General features: G+C 41.4%; 1 long non-coding RNA gene across 2 annotated transcripts; it reads left to right on the top strand.

Annotated features, from left to right (window-relative positions):
- Positions 1-1244: 1244 nt before the first annotated feature.
- Positions 1245-19581, top strand: LOC121817736 (uncharacterized). 2 transcript variants are annotated; one of them, XR_006057777.2, is made up of 2 exons: positions 1245-1326; positions 17922-18459. It is a non-coding gene; the product is annotated as an uncharacterized LOC121817736 (long non-coding RNA). The 2 variants fall into 2 exon arrangements; XR_009598172.1 differs by lacking the exon at positions 1245-1326 and adding an exon at positions 4795-11579 and having other exon boundaries at positions 17922-19581.
- The last annotated feature ends 1210 nt before the right edge of the window (positions 19582-20791 follow it).

Raw genomic sequence — 20791 nt, 5'->3', positions numbered from 1 at the left:
GCAGAGCGATGCCCGCAGCGCACCTGACTCGGGGCAGAGAGACCTGTTGGCCACGGGGAAGCTGCGTTTGCGCGGAGCGGCGTCGGGGCCGCGGGCGCGGGTTGGCCGCCCGCGGCTGACCGCGCCCTCGAGCTGCCCGGGTTTTGCCCTCCCGGCCCCGGGGCCTGCGCCCAGCCGCGGCTCGGGAGGCGGAGGAAGCCAGCCAGGATTGATGTCTAAATCAATGCCGTTTCTAGGCGCTTCTCTCTGCTCCTCTCCGTCTTTCTCAAAGGCAGAGCGCCTCCCCAGAATGGATTTCCTCTCCTGCGCAAAGTCAGGGAGAGGCGAGTGTCCGCAGGAAACCGCGATCGCGGCCCTGCGAGGGGCCCCGGAGAGGTGGGGGGACCAGGAATAAGCGCCAACGGGGGCCTGGGAGCCCCCCGTGCGTCCTCATCCTCCTTTCCCCTCAGGTCGCCCGCCACCCCATCCATTCCTACTTCCCTCGCCCCCCTCGGAGGGCTCGGCCCCGGCTCGGGCCGCTCTCGTGGCTGTGGGAGCCGGCGAGGCCTGACCCCGTGCGCCCTCGTAGGTCCCAACCCGGCCCCCAAGTTGACGAGACCCGGGAGGGGAGTCCCTAGTCTCCGACACCAAGCCCGGCCCGGCTAAGGCCGGCCTGGCCGCTTCTGATTTAATTCTTCTCCGACGAATTAGGCAGCTGCAATTGTCGCGGAAAATCAGCGGCCACTATTGATCCCCGGGACGAGCAGGGGATGGGGAAAGCCTGGGGGCGCAGGCGGGCGGAGGGCGGGGCGGGGTGGGGGGTCGGCTCCGGCCCTCGGGTGCCCTAGATCGGGCGTCTCGGTCAGCCCCCCCGGGGCCCCCGCCGAGCACGCGGCCGGGTCAGGCCATCAAGACTTGGGCTCCTCTCCTCGAGGCGAGGCCCGGCGGGGCCCAGGTGGGCGTGCGCTAGGCCGCCCGGCCTGCTCCAGCCCGCTGCGGGCCTGCCCTTTGGAGGAGGAGGAGGGGGACTGAAGACAAAAGGCAGGACCGAGGACGGATGCTCTCTGAAGGTCTGCGGGGGACGCCTGGGCCGGGGCGGGGAGCGGTACCCGCTGCACCGCGCCACGGGGCAGGCTCCCGCGGTCAGGAGGCTGAGGGGCGGCCCGGGGGCGCCTCCGGCCGCCGCACGCCCGGCTCCAGGCGCCGCCCCCCGCCCCCGGCTCCCCGCACGGGCTGCCTCCTGAGGGACACGGCAGGCCTCGGCCGCCGAACAGGGGTGACTTCCTGCCGCCACCGCCGGAGCAACAAGTCCTCAAGGCAGAGGCCCCCCGAGGGTAGGCGGTGGAGGTCAGTTTCCTCTGCTTTGTCTCAAACAAACGAGAAGTGTGTCCTCAGAAAAAAAGCTGACCCAGTTGTGTGGATACTGCATGCTAAAGAAGCCGTTTTGGTTCTGATTGATGCAGGAAGGTGGAAAGATGGGATGTCTGGAGACTGTAGAAAAGCACCCTCGCCGCGTTATATATGGGAATTGCACTAGCAGCTAGAGCAGTCCTCTGACGTCTACGTTTCACGTTTCGCTACTTTGGACGTCTTAAAGCCACGTGGCTTCCCTTCCCTTTGAGATTACTTTTGTATATGACGTCTATGGGAATCAGGGATTATACAGGAAGTGTGTAAGCTGTATAGAGCAGAAGTATCAAAGGTATCAAGCTCCTCATTTACGTTGTTTCATTTTTCTCTTTCTTTCCAAAACTGCCTTCTTTTGTTGGGAGGAATGTGTGCTTCAGACTTTATCCTGGAAAGAGTTGAGCACTGGCTCCCTGGAGATCAGATATAGAGTCAAAAAGGGCCTTCTCACTACATTGCCTGCTTCATAATCCATGGGCTGAGTATAGGTCACTGAACACAAAGTGGCCTTTCCTCTCTTGCTTACTGAGATGGTTTAATGGATTTTATAATGGTTTTGCAACTATCAGACTGGGGAAATCTGGTTTGGGGGCATTGTGTTCATATCAACCAAAGGCAATGCATTATGTCAAATTCTTTACCTTATCAATATAAACTGGTGACAACATAATGGAATTTTTTAGGATAATTTTGAAAGATCATGTTTTAAAACACCAGGTTCCAAACGTGGTTTGTAATTTTCATTGTGGAAAAATCCTGAATTTTTCCATTTAGTTGATCTTGGGCTTGGTGGAAGTTCTGAAAACCCTTTTAAGCAGTAATATTCTATATACGTCTGCTACAAAACTATGATGTTTGATCCCATTGCAGTTTTTAGCATGTCTCGCTCACTCTTTTTTTTTTTTTTTTTTTAAGTAGGAGACTTGTTGGGGAGGCAGTGAATTAGAGTGTATTTAAACCTCCAGTAAAACAGAGATGGGGGTGAGTGGAAACATTTTTAGGAGTTTACCAACTCACTAAGGTTGCTTAGATTCACACATATGATTAAGGCAAGGATTTTGTGTTCTGGGAGGACAGTTTTGCTTTGCAGATACTGTTCCCAGTGAACTGTGTTCACCCCCTTGAATTTGGAGAATGTTAGCTCATATCTGAAATTTCAGTTGCCATTTTTATACTTCTTTTTAAAGCTACTTGCATATCTGAGTTTTGGAATTATTTTTACTTCCCTTTTTCCCTCATACTTTAGTTTTCCTCCCCCAGCTCTTAATCTAAACTTCTCTTTTTTAAAGAATTATTACTTAATTAAATTGCCCATTATGTCACCCTGGGATTTCTTTGGAAGGAATGATGCTAAAACTGAAACTCCAGTACTTTGGCCACCTCATGCGAAAAGTTGACTCATTGGAAAAGACTCTGATGCTGGGAGGGATTGGGGGCAGGAGAAGAAGGGGACGACAGAGGATGAGATGACTGGATGGCATCACCAACTTGATGGACGCGAGTCTGAGCGAACTCCGGGATTTGGTAATGGACAGAGAGGCCTGGTGTGCTGTGATTCATGGGGTCGCAAAGAGTTGGACACGACTGAGTGACTGAACTGAACTGAACTGAAGTGATATACTCATCATGGTAATTAATACTGTATCATGGCATACTTGGGGAAATAATGACTAACCCTAGTTTAGTTAAACAAAAATTTTTTTTTTTGCTTGACTTGCATCAAGAAGAACTTGCCTTTTAAAGATATTGTAACTTAAATATTGGGACATAAATGGGGGATAACTTTGTAATGATGAACTTCATATTCCAAACGCTTTCAAGGTTCTCTTTTTCAAAAATGAATTTTCTTGTAGTTCTAATTCCAAGTGATGTAATTCAGTGAATGGGTTCTGGGTTTTTTGGTTCCTACCTGTGACTAATTTACAGACCAAGAAAGGAAGAAGGAACAGAAAACAGAGAATGAGAGAAGAGAAACTGTCAGAATTCAGTGATTTATGACACCAAAATTGCTTCAGAGTTATGTCATTTTTTTAGAATTTATTACACATTTCAGATTGAGGGAATTTTTTTTTTCTGAAGGGACTTTTAAATTTTATGTGAAAAAATTCCCAAAGTGGAACCATAGCAATATTTACTATATCATCAAAGTGTCCTGAAGGGAGAGATGTGGGGACAGTTTCAAGGGTCATGTTTAACCTTAGGTTTGTTACACAATATGAGCAAACAGCAGCAACCCTGGATATTTTGTACTCTTGGTATTCTGAAAACAATTGGGTGTCAATCAAATAAGCATATTAAACCAGGGTCACTTACCTTGTAAATGAACGTTAGTGTGGACTCATTTTAAAAGTGAGTAATCCCTTGGAAAACCGATTAATCATAATTATGTATATATATATTATATGTATGCTCTAAATATTGATTTCTGTATGGTGGGGTTACATGCAGTAGTGGGTGGTGCTGGGGAAGGGCAGGTGGAGTGAAGTGGGCAGTGGAAAAAGTTACATCTGTAGGGGTCTATCGATCCATGACAGGGTAAAAATTTTCTCCTTGGTGTACTCTCCCCTAGGACACTTTAGATCATACCAACCTTTAACACGGTGTTTGTAAACTTCCTGGGTGATATCCACAGTGAGAAATGGATTTTTATGTTGCAACCCTAGCACATACGTATGTACATTTCAGGAAGGAATGGCGTGTTTTTAAAGTGCCCTTTTGTAGACAAACTTGTATTGGAAATTCTGAAACTAAAGTTGTAGAACCCTGTCTGATTGTTCTCTTATCTTCTTCTCTGTACAGCCTGTGTTTTTCTCGCTGCTCATTTAGTACTTGTTTTCTCGTTTGGTATTATTTGTGTGTGAGGCTCACTGGCTGTTTTAGATAGTCAGCACACGAGGAAGCCTTCCGGGAGGGAAGTGTCGCGTGGTGTGCCATAGGGTTCTTGATCCTACCTTGTTCGTTATTTTTTCGAAGTGTTTACTGAAGGTTAGAAGATCTGCTCATCAACTCTGTAGGCGACACAGAGCTAGCAGTCATATCTAATATACTGAAAGACAAAATCAAGATTCAAAGTGAAATATGAATGTTGGAATGAAAACCAGTATGATTTAATCAAACACAGACCAATATAAAAGCCCTTTATTGAGGCTGAAAATAGAAATCAAGAGATTCCTGGATTGCCACAACAATGCATGTGCAAAAACAGAGGTGTTGGTTTACTCTAAGTGCAAAATGATATAAACATATTATGCTCCATAAGCAGCTAATGTAATTTTGGGCTGAACTAATAGAAATGTAGTATCCAGCTTACAAAGAAGGCAGCAGTTTCCCTGTATCCTGGGCTAGAGGCTTGTCTCGCTCTACCTACCTTATTTTAATACAGATATTGACAAGTTAAAGATTACCATGGGCTCTCAGGGTGTGAGGGAAGAGGAAACCATGCTCTATGGGGAAGAGTTCGAGCAGATGTTTAGGCTGGAGAAGAGGTGAATGGTATGATTGCCACTTCAAATATTTGCCTAGCTGTCATGTGGCAGAGTTGGGGGAGAGTAGTTTTTGCTGATCCCCAGGGCAGAGTTGGGACCAAAGGGTAAAAGTGTCAGGGGAGTTGACTTTGATTCTAATAATTAAGGTTGCTCGAGAGTACAGCAAGTTACTGCATGAAAAGTGAATCGTTTACCTACATGAGTATTCGGCAAAGGCTGAGTGACTATCTGGCTAGGATGCTATAGTAGGGATCAGCTGAATTAGGCATCAGGTTGAAATAAGTGATTTTTCTGGTTGAATTTGAGAATTTTCTCAATTATTTTAAAATATTGTGAAAGTGATTTTATATATAGATGAATTTAAGGGATAGATTTAATATTCAAGCTTGTAGGAACTTTAAATGGACATGGTAGAGCATTTTCTGTCTAAAGGCTCTGTGAAAACAATCTCTTATTTATAGAAAACACAACCTCGTTATTTCTTTTTTCTTTAAGCTTTTTATTTTGTATTGGGGTATAGCTGGTTAACCATGTTGTGACAGTTTCAGGTGAGCAGCAGAGGGACTCAGCCATATATATGTACATGTGTCCATTCTCCACAAACTCCCCTCCCATCCAGGCTGCCACATGACAACGAGCAGAGTTCCCTGCACTATACAGTAGGTCTTTGTTGATGAAAATGGATTCATTATTTCTTGTCTGCATTTTTTAAATCCAAAAAAGCTCTGAAAATCAAGTTTTTTGAATCTCACGTTGAAACTGCCTTAACTGAACTAAGGTGAGATATCTTGGTCTTTATCCCACTTGGAATGAAAGTTCATACATATCTCTGCAGAAATAATAGTGTGTTTAGTTATAAGATGCTTTTCCAGACCCTGTTGGGAGTATGCAGTGCATGCTTTTTTGCTGCTAACACCTTTCAAGTATATGAAAAAATGTTCAATTCTAAGCCATCTATTTCCAAATGATTTGCTTAAAGGATGGTTATTATTCAGCTCAGTTCAGTTTAGTCATGCAGTCGTGTCCGACTCTTTGTGACGCCATGAATCGCAGCACGCCAGGCCTCCCTGTCCATCACCAACTCCAGAGTTCACTCAGACTCACGTCCATTGAGTCTGTGATGCCATCCAGTCATCTCATCCTCTGTCGTCCCCTTCTCCTCCTGCCCCCAATCCCTCCCAGCATCAGAGTCTTTTCCAATGAGTCAACTTCGCATGAGGTGGCCAAAGTACTGGCGTTTCAGCTTTAGCATCATTCCTTCCAAAGAAATCCCAGGGCTGATCTCCTTCAGAATGGACTGGTTGGATCTCCTTGTAGTCCAAGGGACTCTCAAGAGTCTTCTCCAACACCACAGTTCAAAAGCATCAATTCTTCGGCGCTCAGCCTTCTTCACAGTCCAACTCTCACATCCATACATGACCACAGGAAAAACCATAGCCTTGACTAGATGGACCTTAGTCGGCAAAGTAATGTCTCTGCTTTTCAATATGCTATGTAGGTTGGTCATAACTTTCCTTCCAAGGAGTAAGCATCTTTTAATTTCATGGCTGCAGTCATCATCAGCAGTGACTTCGGAGCCCCCCAAAATAAAAGTCTGACACTGTTTCCACTGTTTCCTCATCTATTTCCCATGAAGTGATGGAACCGGATGCCATGAGCTTCGTTTTCTGAATGTTGAGTTTTAAGCCAACTTTTTCACTCTCCTCTTTCACTTTCATCAAGAGGCTTTTAGTTCCTCTTCACTTTCTGCCATAAGGGTAGTGTCATCTGCATATCTGAGGTGATTGATATTTCTCCCGGTAATCTTGATTCCAGCTTGTGCTTCTTCCAGCCCAGCGTTTCTCATGATTAATCTGTGTGTAAGTTAAATAAGCAGGGTGACAATATACAGCCTTGACATACTCCTTTTCCTATTTGGAACCTGTTTCCTATTTGGAAGTTTTGTTGTTCCATGTCCAGTTGCTTCCTGACCTGCATACAGGTTTCTCAAGAGGCAGGTCAGGTGGTCTGGTATTCCCATCTCTTGAAGAATTTTCCGCAGTTTATTGTTATTATTATATTATATTCCACAGTTATATTGTTATTATTACTTACCTTATAATTAGATAGTTATAATTAGGTAGTTTTTGTTTTTTCAGAGTAGCTTGAATCCATTGGTCAAAAATCCAAACAATAAGCCACTTTACTAATGTAGGCTAGAATGATTCTTGGAACAATTATTGAGTCCCTAAACCTTGTCACTGGAGAAGGCAATGGCACCCCACTCCAGTACTCTTGCCTGGAAAATCCCATGGACAGAGGAACCTGGTGGGCTGCAGTCCATGGGATCGTGAAGAGTCGGACACGACTGAGCGACTTCACTTTCACTTTTCACCCTCATGTATTGGAGAAGGAAATGGCAACCCATTCCAGTATTCTTGCCTGGAAAATCCCAGGGGTGGGGGAGCCTGGTGGGCTGCCATCTATGGGGTTGCACAGAGTCGGACACGACTGAAGCAACTTAGCAGCAATGGCAGCAAACCTTGTCACAGAAGGAAATTGCTTCACGAGCCAAATGTATCCTAGATAATGAAACGGTAAGTTGCTCTGCTATTTCCATATTTATTTTATGAAGAGATTAGTGGCAAAAATGATCCATGTCAAAGGTCTCCTCCCAAGCATATTTGATATTACTTAGGACTGGCAGTGGGTGACGGTATCACACTTTGCTGGCCTGGGAGGAGGATTTAGTGGGATCCGTTTATTAATGACTTTCATTTTACAAATCATTTCTGTCACTATTACTCATTCTGTAGACATTTATGGAACACCTACTCCAGGCTGGCCCTCGGCAGGGGCAAGACGAATGAGATGGAAGTAGTGTCCTTAACATGCTCACGTACTAATTCCATCCTCAAAACAACCTGTCAGATAGGCAAGGCAGATGTTATTGTTCCGATTAAAGATGGAAAAATGGAGTCTCCAGGGAATTAAGTAACTCTCTTAGGGTCACACATCCAGTAAGTGGTTGAACAGGACTTGAATCCAAGGCTGTAATTCAGAATCTACGTATTTTTCCATTGTATTACCATATATTAAGGACCTGTTTTTTACCATACACAGTGTATCTTCTCATCCAGATTTTTTCTTCGACTTTGCTTTTACTTGGCTGCTCAGAATTTGTAGCCACTTTTTATGCATGGAGAAGGCATTGTGAAATGAGTTTTATGGGAGATTGGTCTCCAATTTCTTTTTAATATTTATTAAAATTAAAAAATGTTTTATTTGGCTGCACTGGGTCTTAGTTGCGGTATGTGAAATTTTTAGTTGTGGCATTCGAACTCTTGGTTGCTGCACGTGGGATCTATTTCCCTTGACGGGATCAAACCTGGGCCCCCTGCCTGCCTTGGGAGTGTGGAGTCTTAGCCACTCGACTATCAGGCAAGTCCCTCTAATTTCTTCCAATGAAAGCCCAAATGCCCAGGCTCTCCCTATTCTTCCCCCTGGCAGTCCCCTGGCAGTTTCAGGAACATCAACCAAGCTCAGTCAATAAGATACTCGTCCCTCAAAGTCAGGCAGAACAGAGGCGTGGGGACAGCCTGGAATTCACGCTGGTGAAGCTGGCGCATTGCGTCCAGCAGCGCCGACTGGCTCTTTGGCTATGATTCCTTTTCCTAAACGTCTCTGATTTCAGACCATTTTCTGGACCTGGTTCTCATCCCTCTGGGTCTGTTCTGTGAGCCATCTGATTTCCTTTCACTTCATTTGTTCACAAAAGTTAGCCTGAGTCAGTTTCTGTGGTTTTCAAGCTAGGACGTTAGAGAACCATCTTACAGACGAGGTAGTGGGAATTGGTCAGATTTTGGACTTATTTTGAAGAGAGACCTGACAGAATGTGTTGAGGCATTGGATGTGGAATGTGAAAGAAAGGAGTCAAGGTTGCCTTCAAAATTTTTGTTCTGAATACTTGAAAGAATAAAGCTACCATCAAGTCCATTTCTCTATTACTGCAAATCTCCCCCCAAGTAGTGAATTAAAACAACAACCTTTTTTTTTCTTTTTTAAAAAAATATCTCTGTTGAACTGGGCCTCTCGCAGCATAATGGCTGGGTTTTGAGAGGGGGCAGTCCCTGAGGGTGAACGTTCCAGGTGAACCTGGAAGAAACTGCAGGGTCTTTTCTGACCTAGTCTCAGAACTCACATCGTGTCACTTCCTCCATTGTCTATGCCTAGAATTATTCATGGACTCATTCGAAGAGGAGGGGACACTGGAGCAACAGAGAATCTGCAGCTGTGTTTTGAAATGTTTATCAAAGAATTCTAAGAAAGGCAGGGAAGATGGGGAGAGGAACAAGTTGAGGGGGCTTATCATGTGTTTGGACACGTTAAGTAGATGTCTGTTAGGATTCAAGAAGGGAAAGTGGGTAGGCAGTTGGGTTATAAGTCAGGTGTTCAGGTGAGAAGTTGAGGCTAAAGATAAAAGGGGAAGTAGGAGTTGTCTGTGTGTACCTGGTGTGTGAAGGTTTTGAGGTCAAAGAGTGCCTGCCATACCTCCAGCTTTATTGTACTTGCTCGAAATTACTTTGGCCATTAGGGGTCTTTCATGGTTCTAAATGAATTTTAGGATTGTTTTTTCTATTTTGATAAAAATGCCATTGATATTTTGATAGGAACTGTGTTGAATCCACAGATCACTTTGGAAAGTGTTGACGTTTTAACAGTATTAATTCTCCAATGCATGAACATGAGATGTCCTTCCATTTATTTGTGTCTTTTTAATTTTCTTTTGTCATTGTTTTGTAGTTTTCAGTCTACAGGTCTTTCTGTTCTTTTGTTAAGCTTGTTCCTTATTCTTATTTTGGATGCTACTATAAATGGAATTATTTTCATTTCTTTTTCAGGTAGGCTGTTGTTAGTATATAGAAACACAGTTTTTTATATGTTGATTTTACATCTTATAGCTTTACTGAATTTGCTTATTAGTTGCATAGTTTTTGTAGTCTTTACAGTTTCTACATATGAAGTCGTGTCATCTTTAAACAGGGGTAATTCCACTTCTTTCTGATTTAGTGGCTTTTATTTCTTTTTGTTGGACTAGTTCCTCTTCCTAGGACTTCCAGTACTGTGTTGAAAAGGAAAGGTAAGAGTGGGCATCCTTGCCTTGTTCTGGATCTTAGAAGGAAATCTTTTGGCTTTTCATTGTTGAGCATGATGTTTGCTATAGGCTTTTATTGTATTAAAGTAAGTTTCTTCTATACTTAATTTGTTGAGAGTTTTTTTTAAATTGAAGGATAATTGCTTTACAGAATTTTGTTTTCTGTCAAACCTCTGGTTGAGAGTTTTTAATTGTGAAAAGATGTAAATATTGGGAAATGTTTTTTATGCATCCATTGTGATGATTCACGTGATTTTAATCCTTTATCCTGTTAATATGGTGTATCATGTTGATTGATTTGTATGTATTGAATCATTCTTGTTCCACAAAGATACATTTTACTTAGTCATGGTGAATGATATATGCTGTTATATTGAGTTTGCTGGTATTTTTTGTTTTTTTTTTTTCAGGATCTTTGTGTCTGTGTGCAGGAGGATACTGATCTGCAGTTTTTTTCTCTCGTGATATCTTTTGTCTGGCTTTGGTTCCAGACTAACTTCATAGAATTAGTTTGAAAGTGTTTATTCTAATTTCAGGAAGCATTTAAGGAAGGTTGGTGTTCTTTATAAATGTTTGGTAAAATTCACCCACGAAGTCATTTGATCCTGGTCTCTTCCTATGTTGGAAGTTTTAAAACCATTCCTTTGGTTTTTTCATTTGTTATTGGTATGTGCAGAGTCTCAGTCTCCCCTTGACCCAGTCTTGGTCGGTTGTGTCTAGACTGTCCAGTTTTTTGGCATAGGATTGCATGTGTTTAGGTTGTCTAATTTACTGGCACATGATTGTTCATAATAGTCTCTTATGAGCCTTTTTATTTCTGTGAGATTAGTTGTAATGTCTCCTCTTTTATTTCTGATTTTATTTATTTGTGTCTTCTCTCTTTTTTTTAACCCCCTAGCTTAGTGAAGAGTTTGTTGATTTTATTTTATTTTTCAAAAATCAACTCTTAAGTGTTATCAATTAAAAAAAATGTTTATCTGTCCCCTAGCATGTATTTATGCCCTAATATTTACTAGTTCCCTAGTTATCCATTCTTGGAAATGTTCCTTCTTTCTGCTAATTTTGGGCTTAGTTTCTTCCTTGAGGTGTAAATTGAGATTGTTTATTTGAGATCTTTCTTATTTTTCAGTGCAAGTATTTATTGCTATAAACTTTACCTTCTGTACTGTTTTTTCTGCATCTCATTGGTTTGGGTATGTTGTATTTTTATTTTCATTTGCCTTGAGATATTTTCTAATTTGATTTCTTCTTAAACCCAATAGCTTTTTAAAAGATATGTTGTTTAATTTCCATGTACTTGTTAATTTTTCCAGTTTCATTCCATTATAACTGGAAAAGATACTTGGAATTATCTCAGTACTCTCAAATTTGTTAAGGTTTGTTTTGTGCCCTAACATGTGATATGTTCTGGACAATGTTTCTGCGAAAGAATGAAGGCTGGAAATGTCCTGTTGTGCCATCTTGCTGACCTTTTTAAAAAAGAAACTGCAGACTTTTTCCCAGAGTGACTGTACAATTTTGTTTTCCCACTAGGAATGTATTGAGTGATTGAGTTTCTTTACATCTTCACCAGCGTAAGTATTGTAAATATTTGTGTAGTGATGTTTCATTATGGTTTAATTTGGATTTCCTTAGTGGCTAGTGATGTAGAAGATCCTTTCATGTGCTTACGTGCCATCGGTACACACATCAATGAAATGTCTGTTCATATATTTTGCCCATTTTCCAATTGGATTATCTTTTACTGTTGAGTTTTGAGAATTCTTTTTATATCCTAGATAGTCATTTTTTGTCAGATAGGTGGTTAGTAAATATTTTCTCTCAGTCTGGACCTTGCCTTTTTGCTCTGGTAAGTAGGACCTTTCACAGAGCAAATACAAATTTTGGTAAAGTCCAACTTATAAATTTTTATTTTTGTGTACCATGCTTTTGATTTCAAGGCTAAGTGCTTTGCCTAGCTAGCCCTAGATCAATTGTCTCATATTTAATTTTTCTAAAGTTTTATAGTTTTACATTTAGTATTTAAATCTAAGACCCATTTTATGTTAATTTTTGCAAATGAGTGAGGGTTAGAACAAAGTTCTTTTTCGTTTATTTGCCTGTGTATACCCAATTAGTTCAGCTTCATTCATTGAAAAGAGTATTTTTCCTCCATTGAATTACATGTAAAAAATCAGTTGGGCATAAATATGTGGGTCTGCTTCTGAATTCTCTATTCTATTTCATTGAGTTATATGTCTGTCTCTCCACTGATATTATATAGTCTCAGTTACTGTAACTATATAAGTCTGGAAATCAGATAGGTTAATTCCTTCTCCTTTGCCTTTCTTTTAAAAAATATTTTAGATATTTTCATTCTTTTGTTTTTCCATATACATTTTAGGATAATTTTATCTGTCTCTATAAGAAATCTTGATGGGATTTTGATAGGAATTGTGTTAGACCTGTGTTAAATCTTGATCCAAAGGAATTAGAAAAAGAACAACAAAGCCCAGAGTCAGCAAAAAGAAGAAAATAATAAAGATCAGAAAGGAAATAAATAGATTCCCCAAAAGAAAATATCACTGAATTCAAGAGCTGTTTTCTTTTTTAAAGAATGAGCAAAATGGACAAACCTTAGCCAGGCTTATGAAGAAAAAGGGAGGGAAGACCTAAATATAAAACCTAAGAAATGGAAGAGGAGAAGTTACAACTGATATCACAGAGATACAAAAAATCATGAGAATTCTGTGAATAGTTATATGCTAACAAATTGGACAACTTAGAAGAAATGGATACACTTCCAGAAACATACAATCTTCCAAGACTGACTCAAGAAGAAATGGGTAATCTGAATAGATTGATCACTAGTAGTTAAATTTAATCAGCAATAAAAAAATTCCCAGCAAACATAACTCCAGGATTGTATGTTTTGGACATTTCATAAGGGAATTCTACCACAATTATAAAGCAGAGCTAATACCTATCTTCCTCAAGCTATTCAAAAATTTGAAGAAGAGGGAGCACTCCCCAATTCTTTCTATGAGGTCACCATTACTTTGATGCCAAAACCAAAGACACTATGAAAAGAAATGTTTTTTTAGAAGCCAAAATCTCTAATGAATATAGATGCAAAAATGATCAACAAAATGTTAGCAAGTGAAATTCAACCATATATAAAAAGGATCATACACCGTGATAAAGAGTGGTTTATTCTAAGAATTCAAGATTGTTTCATTATCTGCAAATCAGTGTGGTACACCAGGTAATAAAATGAAGGATAAAAATCACATGATCATCTCAAAAGATTCAGGAAAAGCATTTGACAAAATTCAACGTCCATTCATGGTAAAAACTCTTACCAAGTTGTGCCACAGCAAATATATCTCAACGTAATAAAGGCCATTTATGACATACCCACAGCAAACATATTTTATATGAAAAGCTGAAGAGATTTGCTCTAAAATCAGGAATAAGACAAGGATGCCCAGTCTTGCCACTTCTGTTTCACACAGTTTTTGGAAGTCCTAGCCAAAGCAAACTGACAGGAGAAAGAAAAGGCATCTGAATTAGAAGGGAAGAAATAGAATTATCACTATTCTCAGATGACATGATCCTGAATGTAGAAAACCCTGAAGTCTCCACCAAAAAACTATTAGCACTAGCAAAGGAATTCAGTAATTAATTAATTACTGAAGACTAATACACAGAAATCTGTTTCTTTCCTATAAACTTATGAACCATCAGAAAGAGAAAGCAAGAAAATGACCCTGTTCAAAATTGTTTCAAAAAGAGTGAAACACCCAAGAATAAACTTAATCAAGGAAGTGAAAGAGATGTACTACAAAAACTATAAAATACTGAGAAAGGAAAATTGAAGGTGATACAAAGAAATGGATAGATATCACATGTTCATGGTTTGGAAGAATTAATATTGTTAAAAATTCCTATCAACCAAAGCAAAGTACATATTGAATTCAGTCCTTATCAAGATACCCATGACATTTTTCACATAACTAGGACTTGACTGAGTGACAGAGCGTGAGCCGGAGAACAAATAATCCTGAGATTTCTATGGAACCACAGATGACCCCAATAGCAAAAACAATCTGAGAAAAAAGGACGAAGTTTGGAGAGACCACACTTTCTGACTTCAGACTATACTACAGAGCTATAGTCATCAAAACAGTATTGTAAACAAAAACAGACACATAGATCAATGGAACAGAATAGAGAGCCTGGAAACAAACCCATGCACATATGTTCCATTACTATATGATTTCCCTAGTAGCTTAGTGGTGACGAATCCACAATCCACCTGCAGTGCAGGAGACAGAGGAGATGCAGGTTTGATCCCTGGGTCGGGAAGATCCTCTGGAGGAGGAAATGGCAACCCACTCCAGTATTCTTGCCTGGGAAATCCAATGCACAGAGGAGCCTGGCAGGCTACAGTCCATGAAAATGGTCAGACCTGACTGAGCACGCACGCATACACTGAAAGACAAAGAGGGCAAAAACATACAGTGGGGAAAAGACAGCTTCTTCAGTAAGTGGTGCTGGGGAAACTGGACAGCTAGATATGAAAGAACGAAATAAAACATTTTCTTATACCATACAAAAATAAACAAAATGGATCACAGACCTAAATGTAAGCCCAGAAACTGTAACACTCCTAGGAGAAAACATAGGCAGAACACTCTTGGACATAGTTTAGGAATATTGCTTTTGGATCGGTCTCCTCAGGTAAAGGAAACAAAAGCAAAAATAAACAAATGGGACCTACTTAAATTTAAAAGCTTTGCATAGCAAAGAAACCACTGACAAAACAAAAAGACAGCCTCCTGAGTGGGAGGGAATGTTTGCAAATGACATATCCAATAAAGGTTAAAATCCAAAATATATAAACAGCTCATACACTGAAATATCAGAAAACCCTTAAGCAACACAATTTGAATGGACAGAAGACCCAAGTAGACATTTTTATTTTCCCCAAAGAAGACATACAGCTGGCCAATAGGCACATGAAAAGATGCTCAGCATTGTTGCTGATTATCAGGGAAATGCAAGTCAGAATCATAATGATTACAAGTAGATATCCCCTCATGTCCGTTAGGATGGCTATCGTCAAATAATCTACAAATAACAAAAGTTGGCAAGGATGTGGAGAAAAGGGAGCCCTAAGACAATGCTTATGGAAATGTAAATTGGTGTGGCCATTCTATAAAGTAGTATGGAAGTTCTTCAGGAAACTGAAAATAGGGACTTCCTGTGTAGTCCAGTGGTTGGGAGTTTGCCTTCCAGTGCAGGGAATGCAGGCTCGATCCCTGGTCAGGGAGCTGGAAAGCAGTGTATTCAGTGGAGATTTTTTAAAACATGGTCCACCTCAAAAAAATCTTAAAAAAAATTAAAAATTAAAAATAGAACTACCATTAGACCCAGTAATTCCACTCCTGTGTGTGTACATACATACATATATATATATGAAGAATAACCCTTATTCAAAATAAGATATATGCATCCTCATGTTCATAGAAGCGTTATTTAAAATACCCAAGATATGGAAGCAACCTAAGTGTCCATCAAAAGATGAGTGAATAAAGAAGAAGTGGTAAACATATACATTGAAATATTGCTGCTGCTACTGCTAAGTTGCTTCAGTCGTGTCCGACTCTGTGTGACCCCATAGACAGCAGCTCACCAGGCTCCCCTGTCCCTGGGATTCTCCAGGCAAGAACCCTGGAGTGGGTTGCCATTTCCTTCTCCAAAGCATGAAATTGAAAAGGGAAAGTGAAGTCACTCAGTCGTGTCTGACTCTTCGAAACCCCATGGACTGCAGCCTACCAGGCTTCTCTGTCCATGGGATTTTCCAGGCAAGAGTACTGGAATGGGTTGCCATTGCCTTCTCCGATTAAAATATTACTCAGCCATTAAAACAGAATGAATGTTGCCATTTGCAACAACATGGATGGACCTGGAGGGTATTATGCTTAGTGAAATCAGTGAGAGAAAGGTAAATAGTGTGTGATAATCACATATATGTGGAATCTAAATAAAATGATAAATAAAACAGAAGCAGACTCACAAATACAGAATACAAACTAGCAGTTACCAGTGGGAAGAGGGATGGGGGAGGGGACTCAGATGCAAGCTGCTTAATGTGTAAAATAAATGAGCTGTAAGTATATATTGTGCAGGTTTCCCAGGTGGCTCAGTGATAAAAAATCCGTCTGCCAATGCAGGAAATGTAGTTTCCATTCCTGGGTCAGGAAGATCCGCTGGAGGAGGAAATGGAAACTCACTGCAGTATTCTTCAGAGAAAGCTGGTGGCTACAGTCCATAGGGTCGAAAAGAATCAGACGTGGATAAGCAACTCAGCACAGCACAGCGGCATATGTTGTACAGCACAGGGAATAATTGATAATAACTTTAAATGAAATATAATCTATAAAAATATTGAATCACTATGGTGTACACCTGAAGCTAGTATAATATTTTAAATCAACCATACTTTAATTAAAAAATAGGTGTCCATCTCAAGATAGTACAGAAAGACAGGAAATTGTCAAATAAAGGGGAAGGACTAAAACAATACAGAAGAAATCACTGAAATAGATTTCAAACTTCACATTCTAGAATATTTGCTACACCAATATATACCTGTGTGGGGGCAAGTTTACATTTATTTCTTCAATCAGAAGAATGAAGTTAAATTACAGCAGTTTGATCAGTAGTATAGAAAGACTCTGGCTTAGACATTTGCATGCCTGGGTTATAATCAAATTTCTGCCTTTAAACCACATTAAACCTCTTCATAACTCCTTTGTATCTTTTTGTCAAATAGGATTATAATCAAGTTATTTCATATGATTTTATATCTTGCTGTATTGGAATAAATCATAAGACTAGATAGAGATTTGAGCCTAGAATCATAGGTTCTAGCCTTGCCCCTTTTACCAACTTTATGCCATTAAGTCACTTATCCTCAGTGTCTGTTTTCATGTACAAAATAAGAGAGTTATACTTCCTCCTAGCTTTCTGCATTAGGAACGAAAATTTTATTATCCCCGACTTACATATGAAGTATGTAGGTTTCAGAAAGTCCTAAAGGAAATTAACCCTTAATATTCATTGGAAGACTTGATGCTGAAGCTGAAGTTTCAATACTTTGGCCAAGAGCTGACTCATTGGGAAAACCCTGATGCTGGGAAAGACTGAAGGCAAAAGTAGGGGGGGCAGCAGAGGATGAGCTGGTTAGATAGCACCGATTCAATGTACATGAGAGGACAGAGGAGCCTGGCATGCTGCAGTCCATGGGGTCACAAAGAGACGTGACTTAGCAACTGAACAACAACAACAGGTTACAGAAAATCTAAGTCAGTTGTCTAAGGGCACACAGCTTATTGATCAGGGACAAGACTGCTGCTGCTGCTGCTGCTGCTGCTGCTGCTGCTGCTGCTGCTGCTGCTGCTGCTGCTGCTAAGTCGCTTCAGTCGTGTCCGACTCTGTGCGACCCCATAGACGGCAGCCCACCAGGCTCCCCCGTCCATGGGATTTTCCAGGCAAGAGTTCTGGAGTGGGGTGCCATTGCCTTCTCCGAGGGACAAGACTAGGAAGAGTCAATATCTAAACATTTTAGTTTTACTTTTTAATATTTATTTATTTGGCTGTGCTGGGTCTTAGTTGCATCATGTGGGGTCTAGTTCCCTGAACAGGGATCGAACCTGGGCCCCTGCTTTGGGAGCTGAGGGTCTTAGCCAGTGTACTACCAGGGAAGTCCCTAAACATTTTAAAATTAATGCAGAATATACTTGACAGAAAAGTGACAATCTACATGGTATGATCTGAAGGACTGATGGTTGCTGAACCTTTTGCTCACAATTACTCTCTTCTTGGCTCACCATGGCATCTGAAACTTTCATCTCTCTTCATTTCTTTAGGTTCAGCCACCAAAGACCTTGTGAAAAAGTGATGCCACACTGAAAAGGCGTATGTAACCCACCACCGAGACCGATGCTGAAGCTCCGATAAAGGCTCTGATACAAAGAGCCGCTCATTGGAAAAGACCCCGATGCTGGGAAAGATTGAGGGCGGGAGAGTGGTCACAAAGGACATGAAGTGGTCACAAAGATTGTGGTCACAACAGACATGAGTTTGAGCAAACTCCGGGAGACGGTGAAGGACAGGGCAGCCTGGCGTGCTGCAGTTCATGGGGCTGCAAAAGTCGGACACGACGGAGTGAACAACAGCACCTGAGCCTTTAGCACCCATACTGCAATTGCATTTCCGGCGTGGAGGCAGTGGCGCCTACCAAGGGTGCATTCACGTTCCGAACAAAAGCCAAGTTAAGGCATCAATGCTGGAATTCATGGAAGTCCGTGTCCCAAATGGAGTGGACTTTACAAGTCTTTCAGTGTGACACCAGTGTAGATCATTAATGTGAAGACACAACATTTTATAAAGGGAATGATTTTTAAATTCTGCGGTATTCTTGTTCTGTGAAATGGAAACCTGTCACTCAAACACCAAATGCAGCTCAGTGTGTTGGGGAGTTCTCACAGAACTGTTAGAGTTGTTTCAGTGATGGCCAGGGGCTCTGCATGCCTTGGGCTCAGTCCCATGGAAGGGAGCCGGTGCTGAGCAGAGTGCCTGGCCTGGCCTCTGGAGTGGTCATTTACCGTGGGTGCAAGGGGAGGGGACATCCAAGTGTCACAAAGGGGGACGGGTTCTAGAAAATAATATTCATTAGGGAGGCACTCAGAGGGCTTCTCAGGTGGCGCTACTGGTAAGGAACCCACCTGCCAAAGCAGGAGACATGAGAGTCGTGGGTTCCATCCCTGGTTGGGCCGATCCCCTGGGGGAGGAAATGGCAGCCCACTCCATATTCTTGCCTGGAGAATTCCGTGGACAGAGGAGCCTGGAGGGCTACAGTCCATGGGGTCGAAAAGAGGCAGACACGACTGAGCAACTGAGCACATACACAGATGTGCTAAGTCAGGAGAGGGAAGAAGGCGTATATAGGAGGCAAGATCTGTGATGGTCCTAGCGCTAGAAGGCTAATTCAGAGTGGGGGTACAAACAGATAAAGAGAAGGAGAGGCGGGGTGAAGGCAAAAGTTAGCCTTACTTACAGGGAGAGAATGCAGAGTTTAGGGCTGTTTAAAGGTGAGATTAAATGAAATGGATTGGATTGATGGAGTTGGATTGATCATCCTGTTCTGGCATTATGTTTGAATGTTTTTTGAATTCTGATCTGTGTATTTCCTCATAATACATATGCCAGTATTGAAGTGGTTCGGTGACCCAGGGATATGAGTTCACGGAGTCACTTTAAGGAGACAGAGAGATGGGTTTCTAACCTTGCAACTATTAGGCTGTGTTCAGGTCCCACTTAAGAATATTACCCGGATTTAAGATAATCCTCAGAGGATTTTGTTTCCATTAAAAATTTGGAGCACAGGATAGATGTAATCCTTGATCCTTCATTTAATAAAATATAAGGGGAAATGGGTGCACATATACCAGGACCCTGAGATAGCAGATGATTAGAAATAACTTGATTGGAATATATTCAGACCAATAAAAATACATTTGAAATCTTTGGGTTACTTTTCATGTGAATCCGAGAAATGTAGTTTCCCCTCTTGCTTTGTACTCCAATCCAGAAAAAAAAAATCTCTCTTCTACAGAGTATTACAGAAGCATTTATGCTTGCCAATATTCATAGGGTGCCAAGGCCTGGTATTACTGATTCTTGAAAGTCAGGGAGAAAATTTTAAGCATCTGCCCAGTAGCAAAACACTGCGCTAGATGCTTTGAAGTTAAATGATGTTAAGGAGATACGGCCAAACCTCTGAAAAAATGTAAAACATTCCCTATTGAATATATTGTGCTGCTTTCAAAATTGGTGGCATTTTTGTACCATGTTACAGTTTCAAAGTAATTTTGTAGGCTTCTTTTCATTTGATACTAGTCATATGTGGAGTGTTTACTGTGTTCCAGGTATCATAAAATATCACCTCATTTAGTCTTTCCAAGAAGCCTCATTCTAAGAATTAGGCAGGTACTGTTATCTTTACAGATAAGATCCTCATGGCAGTTCTGACGGTAGTCCAAACAAGCTTTTAACATAGTTTAGGAGACAGGCTCATTGAAGGTTAAATGACTTCCATAAGGCTATATGACCTAATGACCTAGTCTTCTTAACCCTTTCTCTTAGACTACAATGATACCAGCATGTGAACTTTCTGACATTAAATGTCTTTAACATACTATCTTTATACCAACCCTTGGTTTATATCTTTATATCTAAGGCCAACATTTTATGTTGAAAGAAGCAGGATACTGTGCCATGGGTTTATTAAATAACTTATGCAGCATCATAGATTAGACTGAAACATGGAGGGAGAACTACCCGCCCCCCCACCCCCCCCCCCACCCCACCCCCGCCCCCCACCCTCCACCCCCAGATTTTAAGAGGGCAGGTATATTTGATTAAGTGGAGAGCTTTGTTAAGGACATGGACCCATGGTAAGAAACTTCTGTTGGCGGTTCCAGGGCAGTATTGTTTGGGCCACGTGATGATGTGTGTGAGCATGGCTATCTTAGATTGGGTACTTGGAAATAAACTTTGAGACAGATTTTCTGCAGAAAGATTGCTCCAAATGTATTCAGGAGAGATATCTATAAGGTCGTGGGGAAGACAGGACTAGGCTGAGGGAGACACTGACCTGTATTTCTGTGGCTTTGGGACCCCAGCTGATGTTACAGGGAGCTCTGGAGCTCAGATGACCCTCTAGTGTTGTCCCATA

The sequence above is a fragment of the Ovis aries genome, chromosome 23, assembly GCF_016772045.2.
Source record: "Ovis aries strain OAR_USU_Benz2616 breed Rambouillet chromosome 23, ARS-UI_Ramb_v3.0, whole genome shotgun sequence".
In the NCBI taxonomy this organism is placed as follows: Eukaryota; Metazoa; Chordata; class Mammalia; order Artiodactyla; family Bovidae; genus Ovis; species Ovis aries.
The sequence above is the reverse complement of the archived record's forward strand: the minus strand, read 5'-3'. Positions and strand labels throughout refer to the sequence as shown.